The sequence below is a fragment of the Crotalus tigris genome, unplaced genomic scaffold, assembly GCF_016545835.1.
Source record: "Crotalus tigris isolate CLP2741 ecotype Arizona unplaced genomic scaffold, ASM1654583v1 scf7180000023772.879304, whole genome shotgun sequence".
Classification (NCBI taxonomy): Eukaryota; Metazoa; Chordata; class Lepidosauria; order Squamata; family Viperidae; genus Crotalus; species Crotalus tigris.
Window position 1 is genome coordinate 23,592 of NW_024100175.1, and position 10,495 is coordinate 34,086.

At 45.1% G+C, this 10,495-nt stretch overlaps 1 long non-coding RNA gene across 1 annotated transcript; it reads left to right on the top strand.

The window, feature by feature from the left end:
* Positions 1-2,058: 2,058 nt before the first annotated feature.
* Positions 2,059-4,913, top strand: LOC120298192. Its single transcript, XR_005553991.1, has 3 exons — positions 2,059-2,788; positions 4,516-4,633; positions 4,786-4,913. It is a non-coding gene; the product is annotated as an uncharacterized LOC120298192 (long non-coding RNA).
* Positions 4,914-10,495: the final 5,582 nt, after the last annotated feature.

Here is a 10,495-nt window from a genome sequence, read left to right on the forward strand (position 1 = left end):
CAAGAACCATCACTTTTGACTTTGACTCATCTAAAATCAGATAATTATTGTGAGAATAGGATCCAAGTCCTCTTAACAGCACATGCAACCCAAATGTCATATTGGCATCACCTTTTTCTTCAGTTTTGGTACATATCAATCCTACTTCTCATGGCTCCATTGAGCCCCAAACACACTCTCAAGCAAATGAACAAAAATGGGATGGAAGGGACCATGGAGTGTTCCTCAATTATTTTTAAACCTAAATTTAAGTCATAGTCTCCACTTATTTTATTATTCTCTACCTTACTTAACTTGATTACTAAACACCAAGTCAGTTTGCATCTGTGCTTTCCTCATTACCGTTGCTGCACCCACTCATTACATAAAGTAATTGTCCGTTTCTTGGGAAATAGCAGGAGTTTGACATTATTTCAAGGTTTCAAGGCACTTCCACAATTTCCTCATTAACTGCTTTCTGTGGCTCTTGGGCAAAGAACCACATTATTAAATATGAATTTCCTTTCTTTTTAGGGCTGCCAATTTTGCCATTTTCAGTCTCACTGGTCTCCTACTCTTTAGTGCACCTGTGGTTAATTGATTTCTAATTTTGCATGTTCATCTTCTATCAGGTCCTGTATCAAGGCTCTTTGATGGGAGTCCACAGAAATTGGCTCCAGCCCTCAAGGCAAAGCTTAGGAGATGTGGCTCAACAACCACCTTTTCCATTCATTGCCGGGAACTTTCAACCCATTGCTCACCAACATCCAGGCTCAATATTGACTCCCTGAGAGACCCTCCAAGGATGCTTTTTCACTGCCACAATTCTTTGCATCTTGATTACTTAACATTTTCTGTATTATATTTCTGCATCTAACACAGAAATTGTTAAATTTTTCAGTGGGGTTTTTTTTTCCTATTCTTCTCATCCTTCACTGTAAGGATCCTTTCTCAGAGCACTTGTATCACAGATTGGGAGAAGAAAAAAAGAGAGAAGAGAAAAAGTTGGTGAAAAATAGGCAAATGTTGAAAAGTCATATTTAGTTTGTGAAACTAGGATGATTTTATATGTAACTAAGTCTGAGTATTTTGTTTTTGAAAATAGATTTTAAGTTACTGTGTTATTCAGGGCATGGGAAAATGCTTGTGCTTCACTCTGAAACCATCTCTAAATCTCTACAGCATCCATGGCAACTGGATGCGACACCTGAGAACCAACAGAACTTACAGAATAACTGAGTTGGCAGGGACCTGCTAGTCCAATCCCATGCTGAAGCTGGAAAGCCCTACACCGTTCCAGACAAATGGCTTTCCAAATTATTCTTAAAAACCTCCAGTGATGGAGCACCCAAAACCTCTGGAGCCAAACTCTCACAGTTACTGCTATGGAGCCACATATCACCTATTCTATACCTGTGCATTCATTTTTTCTTGCCTAAGTGTAAAGCCATATTGTTCTCACCACTGAAATGTAGAGATAAGTAATAAAAAAATATGGCCCCCATGAGATCCTTTGTAACTGAAGCAGCAGGAAACATTCAATGTAACCAACACTCACAGCTTTTGGAACCCAGCTCTCCTTCTCAATTTCAGTTAGTCTTCTGTGTCCCACAGGACTCCTAATAAGGAGTGGTAAGGCCACACTTGGAATTCTGCCTCCAGTTTTGGTCACCACAATGTAAAAAAGATGTTGAGACTGTAGAAAGAGTGCAGAGAAGAGCAACAAAGATGCTTAGGGGACTGGAGGCTAAAACATATCAGGAACGATTGCTGCAATTGGGGATGTCTAGTTTAACGAAGAGAAGGATGAGGGGGGATGTGATAGCAGTGTTCCAGTATCTCAGGGGCTGCCCCAAAGAAGAGGGAGTCAAGGTATTTTCCAAAGTGCCTGAAGGCAGGACAAGAAGCAACAGGTGGAAACTAATCAAGGAGAGAAGCAACCTAGAACTAAGGAGAAACTTTCTGACAGTGAGAACAATTAACCAGTGAAACAACCTGCCTTCAGAAGCAGTGAATGCACCAACACTGGAAGTTTTTGAAGAAACTGGACAGCCATTTGTCTGAAATGGTATAGGGTTTCCTATCTGAGCAGGGTTTGGACTAGATGACCTCCAAGGTCCCTTCCAACTTTATCATTATTATTATTATTAACCCTCAACTAAGACTGCAGGGATATTTCCAACTCTGCATATTCTCTGTCTTTAGAGAAATAGAAATCACCTGGATGAGGGAGGAATACTTCAACGAAAGCCAAATCAGTCTGTGCTTCATCTGAGTGCCACAAAGACCCACCAGGAAGCAGAGCAGCTGTTTTCCCAAAACCCACCCATAAAAATGTGTCGCCCATGATAGCAATGCCAACCCCAGATTTCCACCACTTAGTTCTAAGGGCTCTTCCCAAAGTCCATCCATTGGTGAACATGGCCGAGCATTATCATCTTGGACTGTAGAGTTTGGGCAGCAATTCAGTAAGGAATTTTCTTTGACCCATTCGGACACTGCAAGTCCTGAGCCTCCCATCTTTTATAGCCATAACAGGTTAGATGTTCAACTAAGTCTGCTGCTCTTCTCAGGGCTTTTGTAACAGCTAACAAACAGGAGTGTTTCAATACAAGGAAGATGCACCGTTGCCTTAGGTAAGAACTATTTTGCAATACTTCACTGAGGTGATATGATGCAATCATTACAACTCCATAAATAGAGAGCCAAGTCTGTCCCAGGAGTAAGATTTGGTCCAGAACCAGTCTCAGCATGAAGATCCTTTATCTGCTGTCCGCATTTCTTTTCCTTGCATTCCTGTCTGAACCAGGTAAGAAACAAAATTACTGATAATTTACAAAAGATTGGTAACTCACTCCTTTTTATACAAATACGATCTTCACTGAAAGCAGGATAATCTTCAACATCTTTTTGTTTTACTTTTCAGAAATAGCTTTGAACAGTATAGACAATTGACAACATGAGCCTCCAAAGATTTGAAAAATAGGCCATTGATTTTTCTTTTGATTCACAATTCTTGAAAGAACTTTATTGGGGTTTTTGTTATTGTAGCTTATTTTTGTTGATTTGCTTCACTTTAACATTGGTTTACCAAATTCTCAGCTCACTCAAGGTCTTCATCCAAAACACACAATGCAACTGGCCACTGTAACTCAGCAAGGATCCTTGGCAATACTGGAGAGAAATATATCACAGTAAGGTCTATCCTTCATATGAAATAGAATTATTTCTTCCCTCCTACATTAATAGATGTAGGCTTACCAGCTATTTCATCTTTGAGTCAGACTTCAAACCTGGGTTAATGGCTGATTTATTTGAGCTGCTGCAGGAGATCAGCAGAGATGGATCTGTGTGGTCAGAGAAAACTTGCTGTAGTCCTAGGAATCCTGCAATTGTTGGAAGGATGTTTCCATTCCCATCTTGGATGAACGGTTACAAAAGCTGATGGAGTTAGCAGAGATGGCTAAACTGACAGTTTTGATAAAAGAAAAGAATATAAGTACTTTTGTTTGTACTTGGATACTGCTTCTGGACTTTGTGCTATAATTTGCTATGATTTGTGCTATAACTCTATAATTTCACACAGTCTCATTCTTCCCCACCGATGTCTTCCAGCTAATGTAGTTGCTTGGGCAGAAATAGTATAAAATCAGATTTAAGCTTTTCACTAAGATCTTGGAAAGAAGTAGAAAAAAAATTCTTAAGATTATTTTTTCTCAACTTAAATACCATTTTGAATACCATTTAAATACAACTTAGAATGACTTTGTCTGATGACTTAATATCAGCACAGCCTGGATCTAGATAAAGACAAATATGCCATGATTTTTCTTTTGATTCACAATTCCTGAAATAACTTTATTGTGGGTTTTGTTATTGTAGCTTTTTTGGGGGGGGTACGCTTCACTTTAGTATTGGTTTACCAAATTCTCAGCCAAATATGTTTTGCTTGAATAAGGAGGCAAAGTGGAGAAACAGTTTGGTCTAGTGATTAGAGCAAAACACGACAACTCTGGGTACTGAGTTCCAGTCCCACCTTGGGCCTGAAAACTGACTGAGTGAATTTGGCTAAACTGACAGTTTTGATAAAAGAAAAGAATAAAAGCATTATTGTTTCTACTTGGAAACTGCTTCTGGACTTTGTGCTTGAGGTGGAAAAAATGATACTATGATTTTGGGGTTTACTGATTAGACTGATTTGTTGATAGAGAAATGGCTAGTTCATACTAATACAGAAATGCAAAAAGTTGAGATTCGATTTTCATGCCTTATTTTACTGCAACAGGGAATCGGAAGTCAACACCTTTTGTTTCTCCCCCCCTTTCCACATTTCCCCTTTTCCTCTTTCCCTATAGTTGTTCCTTACTATTTGCTTTTTATTTTGATATTTTTATGTTGTAAATGAATAAAAATATAAATTGATAAAGGAATCCTGCAGTTCTGTAGAAGAAGGTAGTGTCTTGGAAGGGAAAATATATTCAAATATTAAGGAATCTTTACTCATCGTTTACCTGTCTCCTCTTTTTCTTTTCATAGGGAATGCCCAACGACAGTGTCATCGGGTAGGCGGATTCTGCCGTGTCGCCCAATGTCCTCCTACAACTTCTGAAATTGGTCAGCTGGGCTGTGAGCCACTACTGAAGTGCTGTAGAAGGTAAGACAACTCTCCTCCAATAGAGATACTACAGATCAGTACATAATGTGATTCTCTGCCTGATATTGTTTGCATTCGCAAAGCTTTGCAAAGCAAAGAATTTACTTTAAACTCACTTTGATCAACTTATTATTTTTTTCTCATTTGTATAGGGAAAGGGGAAAATAATGCCATCTCCATCTACGACCATGGATATCTTCAAGACATGGCCAAGGACCTGAGATTGCCACCTGCTATCGCTTTATCTTTCTTTATATAAATAAAATTGCTACCCATCAAACTCTAAAACATTTGTGGAGAGAGAGGGGGGAGGGAGAGAGAGGGAGGGAGGGAGAGAGAGGGAGGGAGGGAGAGAGGGAGAGAGGGGAGGGAGAGAGAGCGGGGGGAGGGAGAGAGAGAGAGAGGGAGGGAGAGAGGGAGGGAGGGGGAGGGAGGGAGAGAGAGAGGGAGGGAGAGAGGGAGGGGAGAGAGAGAGGGGGAGGGAGGGAAGGAGGGGGAGAGAGGAGGGGAGGGGAGGGAGAGGGAAGAAGCGAGGGAGGGGGAGAGAGAGGGAGGGAAGGAGGGAGGGAGGGGGAGAGGGAGGGAGGGAGGGAGGGGGGTGTTGCCTGCTCTTCAACCACATATTATGCTATAATTTCACACACTCTCATTCTTCTCTTTTGGTTTATTTATTTATTGCTTTGGGATTACTTTGCCACTGATGTCTTCCAGCTAATGTAGTTTCTTCGGCAGAAATAGTATAAAATCAGATTGAAGCTATTCACTAAGATCTTGGAAAGGAGCAGAAGAAAAATTCTTAAGGTTATTTTTTCTCAAGTGAAATAGCCTTGGATACAACTTAGAATAAGAATGGCTTAATATCAGCACAGCCTGGATCTTGATAAAGGAAATGAAGATGTAGCAATAGGAAATCTGCAAGAGAGAGAGAGAGGATCCTTTCCTGGCCCAATCTTTTTGTTAAATAGACAGACCAACAGATGTTATGAAACTGATTTTAGATACCATTTAAACAAATAGATAGACTACACAATAAAACCACATTATCAGAGGGTGAGTCACATAGGACCTGATGCAGACAAACAAACACAGCCAAGATGTGAGGGATAGTATTGTGGACACTATTATACCTATGCTAATAAAGGGGTGTGATCTAACAATGTACACAGGTGAAAACATAATTTGCACAACCTGTATCCATACAAGCCTGAACCTATCAATTCCTCCCCCCTCTCAACTTTCATTCACACACTTTCTACTTCTCTTTCATTACAATGTCTGCATTTATAAGGGGATGTAAATATTTAACTTGTGGCATAAATCATCCTATAAAAATGTTAAAATCTCAACTATGAATCAGACTTCACTGAAAATAATTATTAAAATACAAATAGTAAGTACCAGAGTAGGTCTAGGGCCAATAGTTAACATATATCCATTCTTTATTAGCCTTTTAATGCAGCATTTTTTACAACACAGGCAGGGTACACGTAACACAGAAATCAGCCGGAAGCATCATGGCAGTTCTAAAGCAAGGAATCTTCACAGCTTGACACTTTATTGTTAAACAACATGTCAGTTTGTCCCCATTTCCCTCTCGGCACATACGGTACTCATTACACAAGATAATTGACCGTTTCTGGGGTAACACCAGGAGCTCAACATTATTTCTAGACTTCAGTGCACTTTTAGAAATACAGCTAGCCTCTGCCTGCTCCCTGCGGTTCTTGAGCAAAGAACTACATTACTAATAATTGACTTTCTTTTCAGATTGGCTAGTTTTGCCATTTGTCGCCTCACTGACCCACTAATACTCACTGCCTGGGAGGGCAAGGTGGGCAGGGGGAGTCCTCAGAAAGGGGCTCCCCCCTCAAGGCAAAGAGCCCTTTCTAACTCCAGTTCTGTCACTGGGAGGGAGAAGAAAGGAGGTTTGGGTCTAGTAAACCCTGCAATGTTCTCCTCTCTTCTCCAGCCCTTCTTGTTCAGCTGAGTCAAAGAGTCCAACGGAAGAGTGAGAAATTCCTACACCTGCTGGCTCTTCCTGATGATGCAAGGAACTAAGCCTGTTGCTCCTGTACATCAACACATACTTCCCCGAGTTCCCCCAGGTGGCAGCCCATAATTATGTTCCCGGAAAATATGGGGTAGCCGTATTTAGTTTGCATCTAAGGTGATGTTGACTGCATAACGATCTCATAATAGTGTTGTTATGTGCTCCTGGCTACTTTCCTTCGTGACCAGAGGCAAGCTCGCCTGACCAATAACCAGCCAAGACACAGTGAAGGCCTTTTGTTTCATTTATTGCAATAAGCGGGGAGAGAAGCTCAAAGCTTGGTTCTCTCCAAAGTTTTAACCCAAAATATCTCCTTCTTTTATTCATCCCTATCACCGGCCGCTACAGCCCTCCTCTTTCCCCATTGGCTGAGGTAGTATGAGGTTACACTCTTTCTGTCCGCCTATACACATTTCCTGATAACACACTAAATCATATTCACATAGACAATAAGAATAAGAAAAAATAGACATATAAATGGATATTTTAAACTCAGATATATTTATGTCCCCATTTTAAACAATAAGTTCTTTTCCTGTTCTCCATTCAACCTTCCTTTCTGGCTAGCCATTTCCTATAAAAAAAACTATTTATCTATTTTATTACTTCCCTCTTCCTTTCTCAGACCCAACTATTTTTGCCTATATGGTTATCTTACTTCCTTAATCTCTTCCTGACTCTCACCATCTGTATTTTTCTTATTCAATTAGTTTCCATTGTATTGTAGGTTTTAACTGACTCTGAAGATTTATCATATTGATGTATATTTACCAGTGTGAAGAGAGGCATTATGTTGTAAGGTTTTGAGACTGTTCCTCCACCGACCTAGTCTTTCTGTGCCCCAAATGAGGAGTGGGAGGGAGACAAAATCAGCCCTTGGAGATCGAAGCCACGGGAATCCTGCAGAAGCAGCCTGGATGGCTTCTGGAGGGGGCAAGGCTCAGTGGGAGAGCTATCTAGGGGCATCTAGGGTGCTGGGGAGAAGGGAGGGGTCTTCCACTCAGAGTTGCCCCCTTGATCTTTCCTCTCTCCCACAGAGCTGCTCTCCCTCCCTCCCTCCCCCCTGATGGCAAATGTCTCCTACACCAGGAATGGCTTCGGCTGGACTTTCTGCTCTGGCCCCAAGAGGCCCTGGGGAAGAGACCCTTCCCAACACCCCCTGCCCAGGAGCCCTCAGACCAGGGAGATGGACATCAGGGTGACCTTCTCAGAGATCAAGGCCATTGGCCACTGGACCACTCAGGGCCTTTTTTGAGGGGGGGTCTCAGATGAGCTCCGGTTGGGGGCCACACGTGAGATTCGCACAGGACTCTCTCTGTTGGAGACCCTCTGCCCAACCTTCAGCCCAACTCCCTGCCTTGGGATGATTTTCGAGATTCAGACTTGTTTCCTCTCCCCCTCCCCCAAAGACCCCCTGCAGCCCCCCCAAGAGCATCTCAAAGGGAGGGTCTCCAGCCCCCCTCACGATAGGGATTGTTTTGGGGAGCCATAGGGGAGACATTCAGAGCCCCCCCCAAATGCTCCTCTCTCGCTTCCCCCCTCCCTCCAGGTCCCGATAGAGCAACGGGGGATTATGGGGTGGGGGTTTCTCGGCCTCCTCCCCAAATTCGGAGCCTCCCCCGGAAGGGACCGAAGCTCAACTCCGGCCTGACTTTGAAAGCCTCACATTTGAGATTTGGGAAGAAAACTTGAAGTCTTTGAAGACGCAAAAATACTTTGGCCAAAATGCAGCTTTTTCCTTGTGTGGATTCTGGTCTGAAAATGCCTCAGTTTCCCTCTTTCGCTTTCGCTTTCCGTCCCCTTTCCACGCAGCCGCTCCGACTCCGACTCAGCCATTTTGGAGGGGGGGGGGCAGAGAGAGGCCCGGCTGCGACTCACCACCTCGGCTGCAATCGGGAAAGAGGGGGTCCCTCTCCGCCCTCCTGGGGGGGGAAGTGGGGAGAGAAGGGGGAGGAGACCACGCAGAGATCGAGGCTGTCGTTGGCTCCCATCACGCTTACCCTCTGAAGAGCTAGCAGCTTTCTTCCCCCTCTCCCCCCACGAGTCTCGGCGGTGCTTCCCAGCCCCCTCCTCCCCCAGCCCCTCTCCTCCCCCCTCTGAGCCCCCTCCTTACCGGGGGTCTCCTTCCCCCCTTCGCTTCCGGGGATCCGGGCCAGCGCCCCCGCCAGCAGCAGCAGCAGCATCAGGGGGAGCCCAGCGGAGCCCATGGACGCCGCCCCACAAGCGCCCCAGAGAGACCAGAGACGGAGACGCGGAGGCTCCCAGCCCCAGAGGCGGAATCGGGGGGTCTGGATTGGGGGGGGGGGAGGCGTTTCCCTCGAACTTCGGAACTGGGAGGGCCCAGAACCAATCGGAATTCTCCCTTCCGCAGCGTCATCGGTCTCCGGGCAGAGTCTTCCTTGACTTCACCCGATGGAGGAGACAGTTCGGCGCAGAGGGAGAAGCGGAGAAGCGGAGAAGGGGGGGGGGATTTTATGGGGGGGGAATCAGCCCTGGGACCCCCTCCCCAGAATCGACCCTCTTGAGGTCGGCTCCGTTCCTCTGGGTGGGAGTGGGAGGGGATATTTTGCCCGAAGAAGAAGAAAAAAAAAATCCATATCCATGGACGGGATGTATAAGAGGATCCGCGCAGGTTTTCTCCCTTGTGAAAGATCTCAATGCTATTTTAAGAAGGAGGGGTGGATGGAGGGATGGACAGCATAGTAAACCAAACAATACATTTATAATTTATAAAATAACCCGGAAAATTAATAGAAATACTGTGGACTTCAATAATCCTTTATCCTCAAGTATAGGATTACAACCTTAACCATTAATGTCCGAAAACCTTCCCCCCCCCAAACTATCCAAAAAACCAGACATTCTTTTTTTAATGTTTCACTACATCCATGGAAGCCATTTTTTCTAGGACATTCGGGTTGTGGTCAGTTACACAAAGGCGGGTCAGGCAGATCCTCCATTCCCGATTCTGCTTAAAGGAGCTTTGGGGGTCCAGAGGGGGCCTGAATCCTTCCTAGGGATGGGGGGTCTGGAGGGGTCAAACTCCCCCCTGGCCCAGCACCAGCCTCGGCAGGCCAGAGCCGGGTCCCCCCCCCCTGCAGCTGAAGGAGGCTGCACCACAGTTGTGTACATCCAGCCAGTCGCCCAAAGTGGGTCCCTCCTGCCACCCCAGCCCTCCACACACCTCCCCCACACAAACACACAAACACACAGAGGAAACTTGTTTGTTTCTGCAATCCACAACAGCTGGAGAAGTGCAGCTCAAGAGGGTATTTCACGACAGCCCCGGAGGGGAGGATGGACTTCCCTTTGCCCTCCCCCCCCGGATCCTATGGCGGGGGCTACAGTGGATGAAAAAAGGGGAGGAGCAGCCCCACAGCCAGCGAGGACTTGGAGGGGGGTCTCTTAGGCAGCTGACGGGGGGAGTCCTTGGGCGCCTTCACACACACACACACACACACACACACACACACACACACACACACAATCATGCAGGGTCCGGGAAGCTTCTGCCTTTTGGGCCCTTCCTGGCAAAGGGGCTGCTGGAGGGGAGGTTTTGCCCCCAGCGCTGTGGGGTTTTCTGACCCACCGCAAATAGGTCGGTTTTGGTTCAAGAATCGCCCCTCCCTCCCTCCCTCCCTCCCTTCCTTCCTTCCTTCCTTCCTCTGATTTCCATATCCTTTCCTTCCTTCCTCATTCCCATCTCCTTCCTTCCTCCCTCCCTCCCTTCCTTTCTTCCTTCCACTTTATTGAACTCCGTGGGAATTGAAGGGGTATAAACTATGACATAAAAAATAAATAAAATAAAACTG